The sequence below is a fragment of the Giraffa tippelskirchi genome, chromosome X, assembly GCF_054371585.1.
Source record: "Giraffa tippelskirchi isolate mGirTip1 chromosome X, T2T-mGirTip1v1.2.pri, whole genome shotgun sequence".
Lineage (NCBI taxonomy): Eukaryota > Metazoa > Chordata > Mammalia > Artiodactyla > Giraffidae > Giraffa > Giraffa tippelskirchi.
Genome location: NC_137289.1, coordinates 48,198,336 through 48,214,929, shown reverse-complemented (window position 1 = coordinate 48,214,929; position 16,594 = coordinate 48,198,336). Strand labels below are relative to the sequence as shown.

Below are 16,594 nucleotides of genomic sequence, written 5' to 3'. Positions count from 1 at the left end.
ATATGTAATAGGAACCTGCATGCAAAAAGCACTGTTGATAATTACAGTGACCTCAACCTGCCATTTTTTACCTTGGGAGAACCAGCCTTGCTGGTACGAGTGCCTTTTCTCTAACAAGGTTGCTGAAGGCCATTTCCTACCACTTATTTCCCACTAAATGCAGGGAGTGAGCCTGACTTGGGCTGGGGTGATTGCAAAACCACTGGCTTAAGTTAAACTCCTCACTAATTAAGCCTGTTAGATTTCCTGTAACTCACGATTTTTCTTGGCAGAAGGAAAAACATTTGACTCAGAGGCAAAATGTATTGTATTAATAAGCAGGAAACAACAAAATACTACACATGGTAGCATTTTCAGAAGCAGATTCTGTCATCTGCACTCTGTTGGAACAGCCATTATGATCTCTCCTAATAATGCAAAGTGGGTTTTTTTTGGGGGGTAGTGGTGGAAACTACATACTATGAGGGGAGATTCAGAGAGAAAATTTTTGCCAGTCAAATTAGAAAAATCTATTCAGGTGTGCCCGTTGCTGCTCCCAACTATGAGTCAGAGCCTTTTGTGGGGTTTTGCATTTTTTAGGAGGCGCTGATGGATTTTACATACAGGTCACTCTTTTTTAAAAGGTCACATTACAATGTGTCTATCCTTTCTCATGTTGTTATACCTCAGGGAAGGAGATGTAGGATGCCAAGTTGCAAAGGGAGATTGTAGAGAGGAATATTGAAATTGGATGACCGAGGGCTCTCCGACAGGGGCCTCACTGGGGGAAGGGAGCTCCTTCTGGGCCAGTAGGTGGCACCTTAAAAGCCAGATTAGCCTGGGGTGCGGGGAGAGGTGGGAGGGCGGTGGGGGGGAGGAGCTATCATGGGAATGCTTTTTCTACCTCCTCACGATCTTACCAGACCTGGCTGGCTCATCCCTGAGAATACTAGAGCTCCAGGGAGGAGAGGAGAACCTGCCTTCACTGTTAATACAAGTGGCTAGAATTTTTCTTCAGGGTTTCAAGATGTCTTGGGCCAATGCACGTGATAGCCATTTTCTCTCTTTTAATGATTATAGTAAGCTGCCTCTTTCAGGAACATTAACTATGATGGAGGCTTGATGCTGACTGCTTTACGTAAGATATCTCTTTTAATCCTCACAATAATCCTTCAAAGACGATACTGTCATTACCTGCAATTTCCACAGGGGAAAACTGGCTCAGAGAGGTTAGGCAACTTGGTCGAGGTCACACAGCTTGTAAAGCGGCACAGCCAGAAGTTAAACCCAGATCTGCTGGATACCAGCTCTAGTCCTGAAGCATGCAGTCTAAGTCCTTGTAAAACCAAATAGCCACCTCAATAAGCTCAACTGTCTTTTTTCCCCCCACCAAATAGCAGAATATTTGGGTTGCTTGATTTTGTGAGAATGTAATTTACAGCAAATGGCTTCCCTGATGGCTCAGTGGTAAAGAATCTGCCTGCCAAACAGGAGACATGGGTTCAATCCCTGGGTCAGGAAGATTCCCCTGGAGAAGGAAATGGCAATCCATTCCACTGTTCTTGTTTGGGAAGTCCCATGGACTGGTGGGCTACAGTCTATGGAGTCAGAAAAGAGTCAGACACAACTTAGCAACTAAACAACAATGATTATAGCAACTGAAGGATGTTCACCTACTCTGAAAGACCTAGCTGATGGGCTTTCTATCGCTTTGTCAGGGACTGGTTCTCCCCATCCCACCACCACTCTCCAATTGGATAGCAACCATCAAGGGAAGGTTCTAGACTGATTCCTCTGCTTTCTATAGCCTGCACAGTGCCACACACATAGTACGTGCTCAATAAATATTGATTAATCAACGAATGTCTGGACATGCCCTTCAGTGGTTTCTGGATTCTTCAAGATCCTTTGTTAATGCTAAGCAAACAGTTAGAACCTTTAAGATGTCTGTTGTCCTGATCTAACTGCTTGTATTGAGATGACTTTTTAGTATCATCTCTGTACAGGAGCTGAACGTTCTATTTGACACATGGATGATTGATTGTGTTTTTCTCTTTTCCTCCAAAACCTCTGGCACCGTGCAGACACGGCTTAGGTGATTAACCATGCAGCCAACTTCGCCAGACACTGATTCAGACAAGAAAGTGGGTGCCGTATTTTAACGATAGTTCCTAATTAATCCCGCTCCCTAGTTCTGGTCTGCTCAATGACTCCTTCTCAGATAGTGTTTGTGAGATGAAACAGGATAGAAAAAAAAAATACTTAAAAAGCATTCTTTTGGCCTGGGTGAAGAGAGCGCTGAAGATTTTCCCAGCTTACTACTTCTCAGCAAATGGAACTTCAAGCCAGATGCAGACCCATCCTGCTCAGCCTCATATAAACTTTCAACTTGGTCTGGAAGATAAAGTGGAAACATGCCGAATGGGAGAAGTAGAGTCAGCAGAAGCCAGTGTGCAGTGCCCTCCATGTGATTCCCAGAATAGGAACAATAACTATCATTTTCGGGTGGATTGCAGGCTACTAAACATCTTATAAGCATTCATTTCATTTCATCTCTCAAGGACACTGTGGAGGTAGGTACTATTATTATCGCCGTTTTTCCAAATGAACAAACTGCCGCTCAGAGAGTCTAAGTGAAGCTCCTCAAGTCGCCCAGAGTGGGGATGGGGGGAAACTGGGAGCTGAGGGAGGGGGCGAGGCTGATCTGCAGAGCTGAAGGGCGGCCATCTGCAAGTAGTGGCACCCTTGGCATGGCATAGGAGACCCTGCTGCGGGTGCTGAGTTCAGCAGGGGCACCTGAAAGGAGCGGGAGCAACAGGTTGTAATCCAGACAAGCAGTTGCCTTCGGTGGAAGCAAACTAGCTGAACTAATCAAGAGGGCGTGAGGCTTATGAGTCCCGTCAGACAGTGGTAGCAAGGACTGGACTCCATTCCTTGGGGGCAAGGGTGAAGGGGATGAGGATTTGGGGAGAATCAGACAAAGCTTTAGTTCTATGGAAACTGAGACACTTAGCCCGATGACTCGAAACTGAGCCAATACTGCCCCCTAGGGGACTTTGGGGGAAATGTGTGAGGTCATTTAGTGGACAAGAAATGGAGATGCTTCACGTCTGGCACTGCCCAGGTGCCGAGCTGTGTGTGCTCAGTCGTGTCTGACTCTTTGCCACCCCATGGACTGTGGCCCGCCAGGCTCCTCTGTCCATGGGATTCTCCAGGCAAGAATACTGGAGTGGGTTGCCATGCCCTTCTCCAGGGGATCTTCCCAACCCAGGGATTGAACCCGCGTCTCTTGCATCTCCTGTCTGGACAGACGGATTCTTTACCCAGGACAGTCTTGCAAAATTAAGACTAGTCCAACATCCTATATGATTTTCAAATGTTCTGTTGGACTTCCGTGGAGGTGGAAACTCTCCTTATAATGATCAGAACGTGTACTGTAAATATTTTACATATATGCACAAAAAGTTTGGCTTTCCCACCTCCACCCACAGTTTTAATGAATCTTGTGTAACGAGAGGGAAGATGGAACTTTGTTTTCTTCTCCCAGAGGTTTATCCACAGTCGTTCACCATTTCAAAAATCACGTGGTAACAGTAGTGATGTTACTTTTGGAATCAGAGTTTGGAATTAGAGTCGTCTGTGCAACATCCCTTATCAGTTTGTGCCTGTAGCTGTTGCATTTCGTGGGGCTTCTTGATGAAGGCGCAAGTCTCTGCCTACTTCATTTAGTCTTTCAGTGTCATCCTATGTAAGTATTTACATATTTATTTAAATACATTGTAGTTGATTATGGATTACTTTCATTTCCTCTTTGTGTGGCAGGACACTTCTTGATCTTTTGGAACTTATGTGTGTATTCAGGTTATTATAGCTATGATTTTAGTTTCAGGATAATAAAAGGGAATGATGGGCTTCCCCAGTGGCTCAGCAGGTTCCTGCCTGCAACACAGGAGACACGGGTTCGATCCCTGGGTTGAGAAGATCCCCTGGAGAAGGGCATGGCAACCCACTCCAGTATTCTTGCCGGGAAAATCCCATGGACAGAGGAGCCTCACGGACTACGGTCCATGGGGTCGCAAAGAGTCGACACAACTGAAACAAGTGAGCACACCACAAAGGGGTACAACAAGAGACATTTATGATAAAAAGAGAAGTTTCGATTCTGATAAGATTGATATTTACCGTGCTAGCCTCTTGGCTTCCCGGGGGCCAAGACCATGTCTGTTTTGCTTCGATTTGGCCTAATTAACCCAGTGCTAGGTCAGAGTAGGTGCTTAGTAAATAATGGGCAAGTGAAGAAGGAATAATAAATGTGGACTCAAGCCTAGAGCCAGAGAGTCAGGGATCTAGGGCAACAGAGTTGGGGGATAATAGTGGCAGTAGATGGGGACTCTTGATCACCGAAAGAGGGCAGGGTGTCCACTATGAAAGGAGGACCCTAATTCAGAGCTTTCCCCAAAGCTAGAGTGTCCTGATGTCAAGGAGCAGTGCTTCTTTTCATTTTATTTATTTATTTATTTTTGGCTGTGCTGGGTCTTCATTGCTATATGAGCTTTTCTCTAGTTGTGGAGACTGGGGGCTACTCTCTAGTTGCAGTGCACTGGCTTCTCACTGCGGTGGCTTTTCTTGCTGCTGAACACCGGCTCTAGGCGCATGGGCTTCAGTAGTTTTGGCTCCTGGGCTCGAGAGCACAGGCTCAGCAGTTGTGGTGCAGGCAAGGCCCAGTGCTTCTTACAGGTCTCTGGGCTGGAATCATGCTTGGGTCCAGGGACTGGGCTCAGATGGTCCCAGCGGTGGAAAGAGAAGTGTTTATGCCCTTACTTTCGGTACCAACCTCAAAAGCCATAAGACCTCACCAGCTAAAAGAAGGCTATTCCCTAGCATGGCTGTACCTCTCTGCACTGTGTGGCCTGGGCTGAGGTGGAGAGGACTCCAGGGAATGTGAGCCTCAAGTGCGGTCCCTAAAATACATCTATGTCCTCGGTGGGGGTCTCAGGCTGCCTTGAACTTCAGGCAGGTCTAGTTCCCCATTTTCCTGTTTTTGCTACTGTCGCTTTTCTCTCTCCTAGCCCCCTTCCCCAGCAATAAGGCGTGTACCTTTTTCCTCCTGGGTTCTGTGCCCAAAGTCTGGCCAGTGGGGAGTGGAATGCTTCAGGGCTCCCGATGAGCAGGTGTGGGCTCCCGATGAGCAGGTGTCCCTGACTCTGCATGGGAGGCGAAGGGGAGCATCCCTTTTAGAGATAAAATAAATACAGAAATGCTGAGGGAGGTATCAAACCAGCTAATGTCGGAGGTGGAAGTGGCCTTGAGGTTATCTGATTCACTGGATCAGAAACCTGCCTGTACAGCAGCATCACTGGGAGTTCTGTTGACATACAGATAGAGTGACCCCTAACACTGAGATAATCTGATTCAGAATGTCTGAATTAGGGCTTGAAATCTGCACATCAGTAAGTATCACTGGTGATTCTGCTGAGGAGCTTGGTGAGGGAGTCCACTCAGACTGATCTCATTTTGCTGGAAAGTACCCGAGTCCCAGAGAGGGGCAGTGACTTACCCCAGGTCACACAGCAAGTCATGGCAGAGTTGGAGCTAAAACTCAGGTTTCCTCCCACTGTGTTGGTGGTGGGAATATCTGGAGTCAGTGTGACGGGTTGGAGTGGTCCTTGGCATGGGAAGAACCACTTTAAATCTCACTGCAGAGGCCGGCTGCCCACCCTGCCTGTAGGTGGGGGACAGACCCGAGGCCATCAGGTTGTTTTGCATTATTGCAAGCAGTAAATTAACTGCTGAGTTTTGGAGAGAAGCAACGAAATAACCATCAAGGTTAGTAGGATGATAAGAATGTGCTAATGTGTTTGGCTGTGTCTATCCACGGAAAGCCGAGCGAAATAATGGTGACAATTATCCACCTATTTTGTTCGAACACTTTGACCGAAAATCTCCTGGGAACTGAGGGAAAATATGATTTAAACAAAAAATATTGTCTCATGTAGCCAGAATGACATAACTCCCACTTCACATGTCTGTTTCCCTGGAGACCCCTTCCTGCATGCCTGTCTCCTCGGGGTGAGACCATGTACACAGCCCGGGGAAATGTGGATGGTGAAGGAAAACCCTGTATAAGAGACACCCTGTGAAATGGAATATTAGGCCACGTGCCGTGGAGGTGTGCTCCTTGTCCTTTGAAGATGACCTTTTAGACTCTAGGGCTGTTCTAGCCAGGGCCTCAGAACAAACCCCGGAAGTCTCCAAACCACCAGCTTTGGCCCAATTTGAGGCAGCCCCCTCAGAAGGCTCCCAGGACAGCAGCTGCTCTGTCAGCCGCCGCATGGAAACAAAGCCAGATTTCTTTATTTAGAATAGACACTTCCTATTTTGATTCTTAAAGTGGCAAATCTATTCTCTGCCCCCAGTCCTCTGCAGCCCAAACTGCCTCATGTCAGGTAGCTAGCACAGATCAGCAGGTGTTTGCCTGTTGATAAGTTGCAGAGCCACTTCGGACCGCTGCTGCATGCCTATCTCTGAACCAGGGGGCAGGGGGCTTACTAGAAAGGGAAAGCGCCCATGGAAGCAGACAGTGAATCCTGGTCCCGGTCAGGGAGGGCGGATCCAGTGCAGTGATCAATGGAGCTGTGGCAAGCTCCATCCCACATTGCTGCCATGGGAGTCAGCCACCCTTGAGACCTCACAGTCCTGCTCGATTCTGGCGCTGCTAATTTGCTATGTGACCCTGAGCAAGGCTATTCCTTTCTGTGGACCTCGCTGGACCCTCCTGGGGAAGAGGACACACCGTTTAATCCATGGTGACATTTACTATGACAAGTGGCCTGCCACTGGAAAAAAAATCAAGCTGAATTTCTGCCTCCCTCTTTATTTCTAAATAGATTGCAGCTTAGTCAAAGATGTCGATTTTCAAAAGAGAAACCATTGAAACATTGGAAGAAAGCATAGGAAAATTAAAAAAAAATATGGAGGTGGGAAGTCTTTGCAAAGTAACAAAAAATCCCTAGGAGCTATAAAGAAAAAGAACGACAGATTTGCCTGGAAAAAAAAATTGAACACCTTTTCTATGGCAAAAGATATCTCATGCAAAGTTGAAAGACAAAGGACAAACCAGGATAAAGTCAAAGGCAGACAGAGGTTTATTATTCATAATGTTTCAAGAGCTCCATTATAGGCTGTGTGCTCTTCTTTACATCACTCACCATGACCTGCAATTACATTATTTCATGATTTGCTTGTTATCTGTTTCCTCTACCTATGTGTTTGCTTCATGAAAGCTGGAAGCTTTGCTTATTCACTGCTATATTCCTAGTCCTAGTATCTGGCACACAGAAGGTGCTCAATAAATACTCATTGAAAGATTGAAGGAGGGAGCTTCTATAGATCAATGAGAACATGATGAACAGTTCACTAAAAAAATAGTCAAGGAATAATGAACAGGCAATCCACAGAGGAAATACAAATGGTTTATGCCATACAAAAAGGTTCACAACCTCAGTAATAATTAAGTAATAATAATGCAAATTACAACAGTGTTGAGAGAGCTGAAATGTTTCTCACCTTTCAGACTGGCAGAAATTTAAAAGGTTGCTAAAATCCAGCATTTGTGGGGCTATGGTGAAATGGGCACATGTATTCATTCTTGGTGTGCATCTAAATTAGCACAATTCCTGGGGAGCAGCTTGAAATATTATTTGACCCAGCAAGGGTTCTTTTAGGAGTTTAGCTGTTTGAAATACTCCATGAATAAGGATCTTCGTTTAAACATTATTTGTAAATAGTGAAAATTTGGAAATAACCTAAATGATGTCAGTGGAGGGCTGGCATCATAATTTATAATTTATAAATAATTTATAGCATGTCCAAATAGTGGCAGACTAAGCTTCATTATGCTAATGATTAAGAATTTGGGCTCTGTGGTCAGATCACCTGGGTCTGACTTCCTCCTCTAGCCCTGGTGAACTCTGTGACCTTGCCCAAGTTCCTAAACTTCTCTGTGCCTCAATGGTCTCATCTATAGCATGGGAATGATAATAATAAAAACATTACCTCCTTCATAAAGTTGTGAAGAGTAAATGAGATAATCCCTATGGCTTATGAAATATTTAGTACCTGGCACAGAGCATTCAATAATTACTACCTATTATTATCCCTACTACTACTGTAATGATGACAGTGACAATGTAGCCATAAATAAGGACAAGTGAGATCTTTATATACTGATATCCATAGCTAGATCTTTATATACAGATATAATTTATATATGATTGATGTCTCCAGTATAATATTGTGATAAAAGCAAGTTGCAGGAAAATCAGCATAACAGGATCTGATTTTCGTTAAGGATATTATTTGTTATTCATAGGAAAAAATCTGGAAGGATAGGCAGATTGTTAACAGTGGTTACCTCTGGGGAAAGGAATGGGGGAGGTGGATTTTCACTTCAGTAATGATTAGAATTGCCTGAAACAAGCATGTGTTACTTTTATAATAAACAAAAGATGTAAAGGGAAAAAAGCTTCATTTGGAAGTCTGAGGACAGTTAATCCCACCAAGCCTCACATCCCCCCTTTCTTGGCTACAGCCCAAACGTGAGTCTCCCTGCCCATCATCTCTTCTCTCCCACACCGACCGTCCCCATTCCGCTCTGCGCTCCCGTTCCCCGCCACCCCTGAATCCTCCATCTCACACCCACTGCCCTCTCCCACTCTTCTCTGTACCCTCTGGAAAGCCCACCCCAAGGGAAACAATTCCCCCTTCACTCTAAATAAGCTCCTCAGAACACTGTTCTCTACCTCTGCGCCTGCAAGTGCTGAAACCTGAGTCTCCACGGAGGAGCTCACGGCTTTGCATGCAGCGCCCTCTGGTGGACACTTCTCACACTCCTATACCACAGACACCCTAGGGCTGGGAGGTGGGGTCTGTGCTCTGGCTTCCCCTGTTTGCGTCCAGATCGTTACTCCTCCGCTTCAGCCAAGAACTCCTCCTTCTGAAGCCATCTGGCTACAGCACCCTCTTCTCTTTTCTCCTCTCCTCATCGACTCTTCTTTTTAGCCACCCATCCCCCTCACCCATTCAAGGAAGAGTTCGACATCTGGCTCACTGTCTTCTTCTCCACCCCAAGTCCTGACATCATCCTGGGTGAGTTGACATCCATGATCCATGTGCAGGACACACCTCCATTCTAGCCATACCATGCTTCATCCTTCATCATCCGTCAGAATTGCTCCATCTCAGAGCCCCCACCATCCACCTCCTGCCCACCGACCTCAAAGCTCATCCTTTGCCTCAAGAGGATCACCAGGTTCTTGAGTCACTTCACTCCCCCACCCCATTAGCCCTTCTGGCTTTCCTTCCTCCCCTCTCCATCCTTGCAAATGATGATGATGTTAAAAATAATAATTGAATATGTATGTGACAGGCACATATTAGGCATCTTACATCATTTCAATAACCTCATGTAATTCTCACAGTAACTTTATGAGACAGGGACTGTTGTTATTTTTTTTTTAATGAGGTAACTGGGGCTCAGAGAGGTTGAGTGACTTTCCCAAAGTCCCCCAGCTAGTTCAAGACAGAGATGAGATTTGAAGCCAGCTCTGTTTGCCTAACTACTGGAACGTAGACTTCAGGATCTTGCCTATATCCTGAACTCCCTTGCCCTGTGTCTTTCTGACACATCCACTAGGCAAAAACCCAAGCCTGGATAAATTTAACTGACAGCCTCCTTCTCTGTGCTTACACCCAGATGGAGGAACACTGCTGGAGAAAATCCCATCACTTTGTTGATTGGTCCCACTCAAAACTCATAGTTTCCAACCTCAGCTGGGCCCTTGATTTGGCTAAACAATCCTCTAAGTAACTGTCCTGACACGGCACTTTCAAACTTTCTCCACTGCCCTCTGGAGTCAGACTGATCTGGGTTAGAATCCTGTTTCGGCCACTTTCATGCTCCATACCATGCCAGCCTTTAAGGAAGGGTGAGGTGGAAGACAAGGGAATGAGGGGAAGGGGAAGTAACATGTCTTGAGTGTCTTCTGGGTACCAGGCACTGTGCCAGGTACTTTGCATGCAGTATCTCATCTAGTCCTCCCAGCAGCTCCACAAGGGAGATACTATTTTTATCCTTGCTTTACAATAGAGCCTAAGGCACAGAGAGGTTAAGTCACCTACTAAGGTGACACAGTGTGAGAGGAGAAGCCATCTCAGTCATTCATTTAGACCCTTCTTATCTTGATCGATGATTGTGACAGCCTGCTATCCTGTCCCCCTGTTCTTCTTTAGCTCATATCCTTCCATCTAGCCTCCATTCTGTTGCTGGGACAATCTTCCTCAGATGTGTATCCGACTGTGCTACCACCCTGCTTAAATTCAATCTTTCCGAAGCTTTCCCCTTGGTTTTCACAATGAAACCGAAACCTTGACTCTTACTGAGTTGCCTCCCCCCACCCCTTTCCTTTCTCGCGGCCACTGCCATCTGCCTAGGATCCAGTCATTCTGCACTATTTTTGGCTACCTGATGACACTTTGTTTTCTCCTAACTTCATGTCTTTGCATATGTTCTGCCTGGTCTCCCCCACCCCCACTTCCCCTCCCCTTCCTGCCCACCTTTAATGCTTCTCTTCTGTGCAGTTCACAGCATTTATGCATTGATCACGGTGCACTCTAATTTCCTGCTGACTGGTCTGCTTCTCCCGCTAAACTGGGAGCTGCTTGAGGGCGGGGGTTGTGGTTTAGTCATCTCCATCTCTGTGCTCCCCAGGGCGTAGCACCAGAGCCTGGTTCAATCCAGGGTTGTCAAATGGCTGACTGACAGAATGAATGGAGTGCATGACGGAGGCAAAAGCCCTCACTTGGAAAGTTTAGTGACATGAGCTGTGTGGTATCTGGTTCTTGGCTGAAGCTACTGCAGTTTTTCCCTATGACTACAGTGCTGTAAAAATATGTCTGCACGTGGATAAAGACTGGAAGAGAACTTTCCAAAATTAAGAGTTGTGTTAGAGTGGTGAGTTGATGGATACTTTTTTTTCCCCCCCTGTTTTCAAAATGTTCTTTAGTGCTGCTTTCGGTGAGTTTTGGCAATGTAGGAGACACTAGCAATGGAATCTGGGGCTCCCATGGAGCAGTTGACAGCCAATGTGTATTGATGCCCAGGGTCCCCTGTTGGGTTCTGGATGCTGTGGGGGAGGACTCTGGATAGAGGTGATTAATTCCAATTTTGGTTCACACGGCCAGGAGTCTTGCCAGATTGGTTGGATTTGTTGGAATAAAATGAGAACTTTCAAGAATTTTCCAAGCTCCTGGGTTAAGGTATTTTTCCTCCCAAAGCTGGGCAGCAAACAAAGATGGCTTTTGTTTGTAGTAAAATACTCATTCCTTCAATTATTTTTTTTGTTCTGCAAGGTGACTTCTGCAACTTTGGGTGAGGGGGTCAGGTTTACTGAGTGGGGAAACGAATTGCCCATGTTCGTGGTTTGGACATGACCAAAAAGGTTTCCCTTTTCTGGCTCTTGAAAGAAGATGTTCAGGAGTTTCATTGGCAAAACGATGAAATTGTTCCTTTACTGCGGCAGGATTTCCAAAACTACAAATTGTGTGTTAACCCAGAAGCGGCAAAAAAAATAATTGGGAAGTAGCACTCTCCAAGATTCAGATGATGAGCACTCTACCTTTGTTGGGTGCTAACTCACTCTGCTGGGTCATGCCAGGTGTTCAGGACTTTGGTGCTATTTCATTTAAAAGTCAAAACAGCCTTTGGGGTGGGGACTGTTAGTATTCCCACGTTAGAGGTGGTGAAACTGAGGTTCAACAAGAGTCAGTCATGAGACTGGACTTGGAAGCTGGGTTCAGCTAGTTCCACAGGTAGGGCTCTAACACTTGAACACCCTGCCTCTGGGCTGATCTTGCTACAGAGGGACAGAGGTACCCATTCATTTTTATTTAACAAATAGTTGTATGATGTTTCCATACACAGGGCACATGGCAAGTGCTTTACAAAGACTGGGCTTCCCTGTTGGCTCAGATGGTAAAGAATCTGCCTGAAATGCCTGCAATGCAGGGTTTGACCCCTGGGTCAGAAAGATCCCCTGGGGAAGGAAATGGCAACCCACTCCAGTATTCCTGCCTGGAGAATCTCATGGACAGAGGACCCTGGTGGGCCACAGTCCATAGGGTCGCGAAGAATTGGACATGACTGAGCAACTAACACAACTTACAAAGATTAGCTCGTTTGATTTTTGTTGACAGCTCTGAGAGGAGGTACTATTACTGGCACCTTGAGACAGATGAAAAAACAGAAACACCGGGAGGTTAAATCACTTGCCTGGGGTCAGAGATACAGCGTGGGCAGCCATGTTCTGGTTTCACTTTGACCCTGTGCTGGGCAGCATGCTATTCCCTGCGCCCTGTCTACAAACCTCTGGCTCAGAAACACTGAAGACATGGGCTTCTTTTTGCAGTTTGAAAACAGAATTGTATTTATTCTTTTTTTTGCAGTATTTTTCCTCAGTAAAGCTGTGTTTTCTTCCCAGGGATCTTGAGGAGATGGGAGGGATAAATACATACCTCTGTCCTTTTGGAGCAAGACTCACCTAGCGGCAAGGTAGCAAAATGGTTAGTTTTCCTGTGACACCAGTTAAACTCTGCTTTGAAGCCCACTCTTGTGATTTCAGAAGCCAACCTCTTTCAACCTCAGTTTCACCATAAAGGGAAAGGGAACTTTTTCCTGACACCTTCACTTCCATGCATTTTTCAGTGTCTCGGAGGAAGAAGGGGGTTTCCACAACCGTTAGACCCTGGATGGGTGAGGGGCTTCTGAGGTGTCCCCTCAGGAGTCCAAGCCATCTCTTCTCATTCAGCAGAGACTTCAGGAGAGCATCTTTCCAAGGCAGTTTGCTCAGAGAGCAGACAGCGAGCTCTTCCCTACCTGGCTTGTTCTGCTGGGCTCGTCTCACTTCCCACCCAGCCACCTTGATTCAGTCCCCAGAGCCCTGTGAGACAATGGCAGCAGCTTGGCTTGGAGGGAGGGGGAGTTGAAGGGGCAGCCAGGCCCAACCCACCAGCTTGAAAGCTTCATTTGACAGGGGAGGAGGCACATCTGGTTTGGGTTTTCAATTCAATTCAACAATGATTTATTGTGGGCCTGCCAGCTGCAGAGGTTCTGGGCTAGGCTAGGCAGGGAGAGATGCAAAGATAAGTCAAATGTTGTCTGTGCCCTTAAAGGAGAGTTTTCTAGGTTGTAGCAGAGCATACACCTGAATGAGCCATGTTTATGCGATGGGTCCTGTACTGAGGGGTTTACCTGCATACAGCACATCTTTGAACCTTCCCGACAGGTTCTGTAATGGGCAGAGAAACTGTGCTTACTTTGTTGCACACATGAGGAAACTGGGCCTCAGAAAGGAAGTGACTGGCCAAAGGTCACACAGTTAGAAAGTGTGGAACCAGGCCTGGAACTTAGATGAATCTGGTTCCCAAGCTCATACACTCTTAACCATGATTTCACCCTGCTTCCCAGAGATGATGAAGATGATAACTAGTAGCTCTCACTGAGCTCCCTTGACCAAATCTTGTACTGACTGGGCTGCAGATATTATTATTTTATTGGCACCTTCCAATATCCCATTGAGGCAGGTTGTTAACCCCTTTTCCATAAGAGAAAACAGGTTCTTAGGGAAGTGAGGGAGTTGGGCTTTGAACCTAGGTTATTCCAGTCTGCCAACCTATAGCCTGAAAGAGGTAGACACGGGCTGTCATGGGGGTTCAGGGACGAGGCAGAGATGGCATTTAGGTTTGACCTTGAAGGGTGAGTTGGGGTTTTGAAAGGTAGGGTTGGGAGAGAGCGCCTCATGGTCAGAAGGGATATTATGATCAAAGAGATGAACTATGGGGCAGTTTGATCATGAAGGCTGCAGGTTCATCCAGTTGGTGGGCAGCATACCCTGGGTATAGGGGAGCAATGGGAAAGAGACTGAATACCCTTGAGGGTGTTAAAATCTTGTCAAGTTGAAGTTCTTGTTTTTCAATTAAGAGCAGCTCCTCCACCCAAAAGGCTTTTCAAATGATACTATCATGTAACCCATGAGCAAAGGCATAGGAGACTCTCACTGTGTATATACTCCTGGGCTGAGAGCGGGGAAGAAGACTGAAGGAGGTAACGTGGTTCCTCCAATATGTGCCGAGGGACCTCGTGTGGTTGGAGAGTCAAGATATGCACACCAGAAAAAGCAGCAGCCAGCTCAGGCAATTTGCGATCAGGGCCAAATGAGTCTTCCCAACTGTCAAATTTCCAAGAACATGAAGGTTGGGGGGAGTAGAGGATGGGGCAGGGGCGGTGGGTGGCCACAATGGGAGGCTTCATGAGGAAAGTGGGTTTGGGCTTTGAGGGGTATCTTAATAGGCTGGATGGAGAGGAAGGCTGGCAAGCTTAAGACCAGGTAGAGCTACTAGTGTTACTGGCGTGGAGGGCTCTGTGTAGGCCTCCCTTCCTCAAACCACAGCTGCCCCCATCTCTGTCTTGACCTCCAGGAGTTTATTAGGGAAGATGGGACTGTACCGGGTCAGAGACAACCCATGGGGGCTGGGAAACAAGGCCGGGTACCCGATATTTCTGATCCTCCAATTTTCTACACTTAGCCTCAATTCCTGGCAGCTCCCCCAGCTGCTGAATTGTGTGTGTATGTGTGAGTGGTATTTTAAATTAAGCAGTGAGTGCTTTCAGCTCATCATAAACATGCTAAAAAGCTTCAGCCACGGCCTGAGCCCACCCCCGCCCCTTACACTCAGGCGGCAGCTGGGGCCACTCGACCCTACACTCTAATGCGTGTTGCCTATGACTCACCAACGAAAAAGACTATATGTTTCAGTCTTGCTGGGTAGCTGATTCCTAGTTGTGGTGGGAAATCTCAGTCCGATTTTGGAAGGCAGTGGGCCTCAGCCCCGCCCTGCAGACTGACAATTCTACAACATATGGAGCGCCTACTGTGTGCAAGGCATTGTGGGTAAGTCTGTTAATCTGTCTGGGCTTTCCATGCCCTCATTCGGAATGCATTGACCAATTCTTCCTGCTTTACCTCCCTACTGGGGCTGCATGTCTCAGACATGCTGTTCTTTCGATTTCTGGAACATTCCCAAGGTCTTTTCCTGCCCCAGGGCCTTTGTGCATGCTATTCCTTCTGCCTGGACTGCCTTGCTCTTGCTTTTGACATGGGAGGCTTCTTCTTAACCTTTTGGTCTCGGCTCAAGTGTCACCTCCTGAGATATGCCTTCTCCAACCACCTCCAGTTAATTCCCTCCTAATATTCCTCTTATTGACTATAGCTCCTTAATCCCACTTACCTCTCTGTGTAATTCTGTTTCTATGTATCTATTTAGAATCTGTCTTTCCTGTTGGAATGTAAACTCCAGGAGGACAGGGACCTTGTCTTTATCACTTGGCAATGTGTTCTTGTCATCTAGATGGGTGCTTGGCACATAGTAGGCTGACATAAACAAAACCATCTGGGAAATATTTTCTCCCTGAGGTTTTTGCCAGACATATGGTTGCTGAGGAAAAAAAATCATGACAGAACTGTGTCATTCCAAATGAAAAAAAAAAAATCAAGCTAAAGGGAGGAGTTTGTTGAAAGCAGTTTTGTTTTAGAAACCAGTCCTTGGAGTCTCATCACCAGACACAGTCTTACAAAAGTTAAACAAAAGGAACAGAAAGCATAGGAAGCTAACTTTTTATCGGGGGCTTACTGTGCACCAGGAGCTGTTCTAAGTGTTCTACAGAGATTATCTCATTTAATCCTCATAATAACCCAATGATGTCAATTCTATTATTAGCCGCCCCATTTTATAGATGAGGGAGCTGATGCCCTGAGATGTTAAGCAAAGTGCCCAAGGTCATGTATCTAGTGAGAGACAGAACCAAAAGTTGAACCCAAGGCCATCTGAGGCTGGGAACTGAATCATGCATGCCTCAGTGCAGCCCCTAAGCTACCCTGCCACAGCTCTGATCAACTATCATTCCCGCTAGACTGGGAGCTTCTCAAGTTCAAGGACTCTGTCTTCTTCATTTTTGCTTCCCCTGTGTCTAGAATAGAGCCTGTTCCAAAACAGGTACCAATCAATATTTGTTGAGTAAATGAATGAGTAAGGGAGGCAGTGAATCCCTGTTCTTTTATTTTCTCAGGCGCAGGCTTATGGGCTCATGTTTATTTCCCTGGCTTGCATTAAAATGTAGCACTGGCGACAAGGTGTGTTCTGATGTGAGAGGTCCCTCTCCCTGTGGGATACAGGGGGGCCTGGCGCTGACTGAGCAACCTCGGCAGCATTTCTAGAGCAAGGCGCTTGATTGTAAGAGTTTCATTTTGTCGTCCATCTAAAAAGTAGCTGGACCTGTTTAGGACTTAAACAAACTTTCAGTGTTCCAATCCAATCTCAAATCCTTTGCAGAAGGAGACAGAGTGAGGGGGAGGAGGAGAGGAGAGTTATAAATAAACAAATACCCACAAACCGGCTGGTTCTTTAAACAGAATTTGCTTCAATCAGCGCTGCGCCACATTTTCCCAACTGGCCTCCGTTACGAGAACAAGTGGGAACTTTCATACTGAATGGCTTCATTTTT

General features: G+C 46.3%; 1 protein-coding gene across 2 annotated transcripts in view; it reads left to right on the top strand.

Moving 5' to 3' along the window:
- The window catches only part of RTL9 (retrotransposon Gag like 9), a 129,456-nt gene that overhangs the window by 76,685 nt on the left and 36,177 nt on the right, over positions 1 to 16,594 (top strand). The window contains exon 1 of one of the 2 annotated variants that reach the window (XM_081567288.1): positions 2,483 to 2,552. The exons of the other annotated variant lie outside the window; for it this stretch is intronic. The gene's annotated coding sequence lies outside the window, so the exon portion shown is untranslated. Of the gene's footprint in view, positions 1 to 2,482; positions 2,553 to 16,594 lie in introns of those variants that run through there. 2 annotated transcript variants of the gene reach the window in all.